Below are 5,598 nucleotides of genomic sequence, written 5' to 3'. Positions count from 1 at the left end.
TTTTAAATTTTATTTATATATTTGTTTTGAGATGAAGTCTCTCTCTGTCACCCAGGCTGTAGTACAGTTGCACTATCTCAGCTCACTGAGACCTCTGCCTCCCAGGTTGAAACGATTCTCCTCCCTCAGCCTCCCAAGTAGCTGGGATTACAGGTGCCCACCACCATACCTGGCTAATTTTTGTATTTTTAGCAGAGACAGGGTTTCATCATGATGGCCAGGCTGGTCTCGAACTCCGCATGTTGGGCTCCACCCACCTTGGCTCCCAAAGTGCTGGAATTACAGGTGTGAGCCACCGTGCCCAGCTGGAAAAGATGTTTTGGATCTAGTATTCTGCTTAACAGGGATTACTCCTCGAGGTGTCACCCATGAGTCACTTCTACCCTCTTACGTGTTTCAGTGAAACCCAGACATTTCTGGGGGCTTAGGGCCCTGGGATACCAACCCTTCATGTGTGCCCAACAGGTTAATCAGATTTCCCCATATGTTCTTCCTTGGGGTTTCCCTGTAGGGACCTTACACAGCAGAAGCTATGATCTGTGACACTCCTGTGTGGCCTCAGTTACCTAAGGTGCCTTTCAGGTGGGAGGAACAGTGGCCGTTATTTAGGACTGTCTCAGGTCAAGTAAATCACATCCTCAGACAAAGCCTTTTATGAACTTTTGGTCACTCGAAAAGAAAATCTAAATGTCAATTTTAACCAAGCTCCAAAACCTGGCCAGTTTAAAACCTCACATTTAGCTTAAGCCACAAGCATTCACTTTCTCTTTTTAAAAAGAAACTGCTTTCTATTTAACCAATTTTTTTTTGAGACAGAATCTTACTCTGTCACCCAGACTGGAGTGCAGTGGTGCAATGTCAGCTCACTGCAATCTCCACCTACTGGGTTCAAGCAATTCTCTTACCTCAGCCTCCCAAGTAGCAGGGACCACAGACATGCATCACCGCGCTCAGCTAATGTTTTGTATTTTTAGTGGAGATTGGGTTTCACCATGGCCAAGCTGGTCTTGAACTCCTGGCCACAAGTGATCCAACCGCCTCAGCCTCCCAAAGTGCTGGGATTACAGGTGTGAGCCACTGCACCCAGCCCCAAAATTTGAATGAGAGAAAAGTTGCAAACTTTAGCAAGCGAAACAGACAAAATCTTAACCTCAAAGGAAAGTAAAACTACAAACTTACAGAAGTCTGTAACAGAATCTCTGGAGAAATAACAATAAAGTGACTACCTCAAAGCCAAAAGTTGAGCTTCAATTCTAGCTCTATTGACTGTGGAATTGGGTTGCTTGAATGAAGTCTGACTCTCAGCCAGAACTAGGAAGATATGAAACCTGAGAGAAGTCTTACCAGAGACCCCCGCCAGCTCTGATGAGGTCAGGCGAGTAAAAACCACTCATGCTGGTACCAAACCTTCGAGTGCCAGCAAAGCAACAAGGATCACAGGAGGCTTGCTTCAGGTCCTATCTGCAGTTGCCAAAATGTCAACTTAAAATAATCAAAAGGATCAGAGTCTAATTTAAAGAGAGTTTATTCAAATACAAAGTTTGAGGATGGCCCACTCAGAAACATCAACTGAGAAGAGATGGAGGCAGTGTTCTCAAGTAGAGAAATTAGGGTTTCATTTATAGATGCAGAGACAGAGATGTTTTTAGCAGGATTACAACATTTTTCATATGAAGTTGGCACATACTTCCAGCAATTTGATTGATGATAGGCAATGCATCCTTTTTGGAAAGGGTACATTTAGCATTTTTAATATAATGGTTGTAACAGTCATGGGTTTTCTGTCGTCTGGTTTAGGCAAAGCAGGACAACAAAGGGGAAGTTAATCTATAACAAGAGTCGTTAAATAAGAAGGCAGGAGGCTTTTGTCCCTGATATAATTTAATTCTCTCTAGTCATTGTACAGAACAAAAAAATAAGAAAGCAAGTTAATCTATAATCTGAGAAACAGAAGTTGGAACCATATGTGACTAAGATCACATTCACATTTCTCTCAAGGTTTAAAGTGGGTTTTTTGGGTTCCAACAACTTTTAAATTATATTTATTTTCACACGAGAAAGCAGGAGGGATGGGACCGGAAACTGGCTTTCAGTGCTATTTCATTTTTAAAGAATGTGCTTGCATCAAGTAGATCACAAATGAAAACCACAACAAACCCAGAAACTCCCTTGTTCTGACAGGAGCTCTCCCGCATCAATCTCATCATGTGGTGACTCGACCCTGTCCCCTGCTGGGGACACAGAGTCCTTGGCGGGGACACATGGGCAGGAGCAGCTGCTCTTCACACTGGTGTGAAATCGTAGGCCTCTGGTCCTCGGGGAGAAGCTGTTAAGTTTTTGCTGTCAGAACTAGGATTCTAGGAGGCTTTTAGATGATCAGGAAGAGGCTGAGACTCCTGGTGGGGACTCCTGCTGGGGAGTTTCTGGACCGCAGCCCTCTTGGTGTGAAAAGAGCAGAGGACAGGGCCAGGCTAGAGGGTCTGCACTCTGGGGCTGGAATTGGGACCCAGCTCTGGGCCTCCACTCTCAGTGTCAAATGTAGAGGCAGCCCCAAGTGTTAGAAGTCGCCCTGCACCCTGGCAGCGCCTCTTGGTCTCTGTTTCCCATGCCGTGCTCTCTGCCCCACCCTCCTAGGAAGGCCCAGAAGCTTCCAGTCAGGCCTGCAGCAAAGGCCGCTCCTGTCCCTCCAGTGAAACGCTGCCCCAGACATCACTCGCCCACTCAGGCTGTGCTATGGGGGCAGCTGCCACACTCTGGGGTCCCCTGGTCTCCCAAGGAGTCCCCACCCTCACAGAGTGTTGGTCAGCTCTTCTAGCTCCTTCTAGCTCTGAGGAATTGCAGTATACCTAAGGAAATGGGAAGGCCAGAGTTGCAGCCAGGTGTCGGTGCTCAGGGGTCTGAATGGACAGTGAGGCCTCGAGGACCAGGTAGTTCTTTCAGACTCAGGCTGGCTTGGGGGACCCAGACAGAGCAAATAACCAGGCCTGCAGGGGGCCAGGGACTTGGTGCAGGGCAAAGCCTAGGAAGGAACAGCTCATAAGACCCCCAGGCCATTCTTGGGGAGACCCAGAGGACTCCATCCCTCCCCGTCGCTGCCCTAATCATAGCTCTGAACACCCCTCATCTTCTTCACTGCTCTTAACTTTTTCTGTGCCAGGAACCCCTTTAGAGTCCTGTGTAGCCTATGGAGTCCTTTTCAGAGGTGCTCTTATTTTATTGTATTTTAACATCTTTTTATTGAGACAAGGTCTTGCTCCATCACCCAGACTGGGTGCAGTGGCATGATCACAGTTCACTGCAGCCTCAACCTCTCGGGCTTGAGTGATCCTCCCACCTTAGCCTCCCAAGTAGCTGGGACCACAGGCATGCGCTGCTACACCCAGATAATTTTCTGTAGAGATGGGGTCTCACTATGTTGCCCAGGTTGGTCTTGAACTCCTGGCCTCAAGTGATCTTCTCACCTCAGCCTCTGAAAGTGCTGGAATTGCAGGCGTGAGCCACTGTACCCAACCCCAGGAGTGCTTTTTTTTTTTTTTTTTAACTAGAGTCTTGCTCTGTTGCCCAGGCTGGGGTACAATGGCACAATCTCGGCTCACTGCAACCTCTGCCTCCCAGGTTCCAGCGATTCTCCTGCCTCAGCCTCCCTGGTAGCTGGGATTATAGGCATGTGCTACCATGCCTGGCTAATTTTTGTATTTTTAGTAGAGACAGGGTTTCGCCATGTTGGCTAGGCTGGTTTTGAACTCCTGACCTTAGGTGATCTGCCCACCTTGGCCTCCCAAGTTGCTGGGATTACAAGACTGAGCCACTGGGCTGGGCCTAGGAGTGCTTTTAATGCATAAGACAAAATACATAGGATTGCAGAGTAAGCCAGTGACATTAAACTGTTGTTACCAAAATATTAAACAATAAACTTGTAATCAGGTAAACTATGTGCTTCTTCATTTAACGAACCAACCACAGAATCTGGTGGCAGGTCTACGCAGGACTGTGATTTTGAGGTAGTGATAACAAAACCAATATGGCAAGTTATCTGCAACAACTCTGCTGTCATACAGAAGAAGTGATGATTCCCATTGGTCACAAAATCCCAGGAAGACTACTGCAGAGGTTTTGCCCTTGTTCATAATGGAGGGAAAACCTACATTTCAGCTAGAGGTTACTGCCCTGAGTTCTATCTACAGACACCAGGCCTCCTGACCCCTCCTACCTCATAGCTTCAGCTCCTGTGCCTGTCTGCCCTGGGCACCAGGTGCCTGGATCCTTCATCACCACTGCTTCCCCACACTCTTCAGAGGCTTAGGTCCTGGCAGAGGCCTGAATCCAGCTTGGGCCCCCAGGCTGCAGGTCATAGAAGAGGGGAGAGTTTGCTCCCTGGCCCAGCCAGAAAATAACAGCAACCTCCAGAGCAGAGATGGAGCTGGGAGCCAGGGGAGCTGGAGCGAATGAGGAAGGGGAGTGGGAAACACGTTAGATCCATGTAGGTATGTGGCTGAAGGCTGGCTGTGGCTTTGTGTTACACAGCATTTAAAAAAAAATCCCAGTGTTTAGGCCATACCCCAGGCCAACTAAATCAGAGTCTCTGGGGGTAGGCTATCATTAATAATCCAGGTGGCATAACTTTTTAAATTCCCGGGTAATCATCTTGGGGATGTGCTGTACAAACACGGAAGCCCCACGGGCACCAAGATGTTGCCTCTCCTGCTTCAGCAGCCCCTGTAAGATTGGAGCCTGGATTCTGGGTGAGGCATAAGCTGAGTACTCTGCATGCCTTCTTATGAGGCCACTCGGAAGCCCTGAGAGGCAGGTGTTAGTATCTCCATTCTATGGGTGAGGAAACTGAATCTCAGAGCTGTGTGGTTCCTTGTCACTTCCCAGTTCCCTGTAGCAAATATTGGCAAGGCTGGGATGCCCGCCAAGGTTGACCTGATCGTGTTGGGCCTGATGGGAGATGGAATTTACCCTGTTTTTACAGCTTGGGGAGTTTGCCTGCAATGCTGACATGTCTACAGTCGCAAATTCGAATGCAGGGTTTTCTTTATTTTCTTTCTTTCTTTTTTTTTTTTTTCCTCACTCTGTCACCCAGGCTGGAGTGCAGTGACCTGATCTTGGCTCACTGCAACCTCTGCCCAAGTTCAAGTAATTCTCCGGCCTCGGCCTCCCAAGTAGCTGGGACTAGAGGTGCCCACCACCACGCCCCGCTAATTTTTGTATTTTTAGTAGAGACAGGGTTTTGCCATGTTGGTCAGGCTGGTCTCGAATTCCTGACCTCAGGCAATCCACTCACCTCAGCCTCCCAAAGTGCTGGGATTACAGGTGTGAACCACTGCATCTGGCCCGAATGCAAGGTTTTCATTCAGACTCTTGCAGTGCCACTCATGCACTGCTGAAATCAGCGAGGGGTTGCAGGGCAGTCACAGAACAGACCCAGAGACACATCTCTATGCCAGAATGGGTCTTCACTAAGAACATCTCTAATGTTTCCTGTAGATTTCCATCCTGCTTCATTTGTCTTTTACACCTCTCCTCTCTGCAAGGTCAGAAACTGCCCTGGGCTGTCATAAATCAAAGTGGGTGACTCTCTCCCTCAGACAAATG

This window comes from Colobus angolensis, unplaced genomic scaffold (genome assembly GCF_000951035.1).
Source record: "Colobus angolensis palliatus isolate OR3802 unplaced genomic scaffold, Cang.pa_1.0 Scaffold307, whole genome shotgun sequence".
NCBI classification, from domain to species: Eukaryota; Metazoa; Chordata; class Mammalia; order Primates; family Cercopithecidae; genus Colobus; species Colobus angolensis.
The sequence above is the reverse complement of the archived record's forward strand: the minus strand, read 5'-3'. Positions refer to the sequence as shown.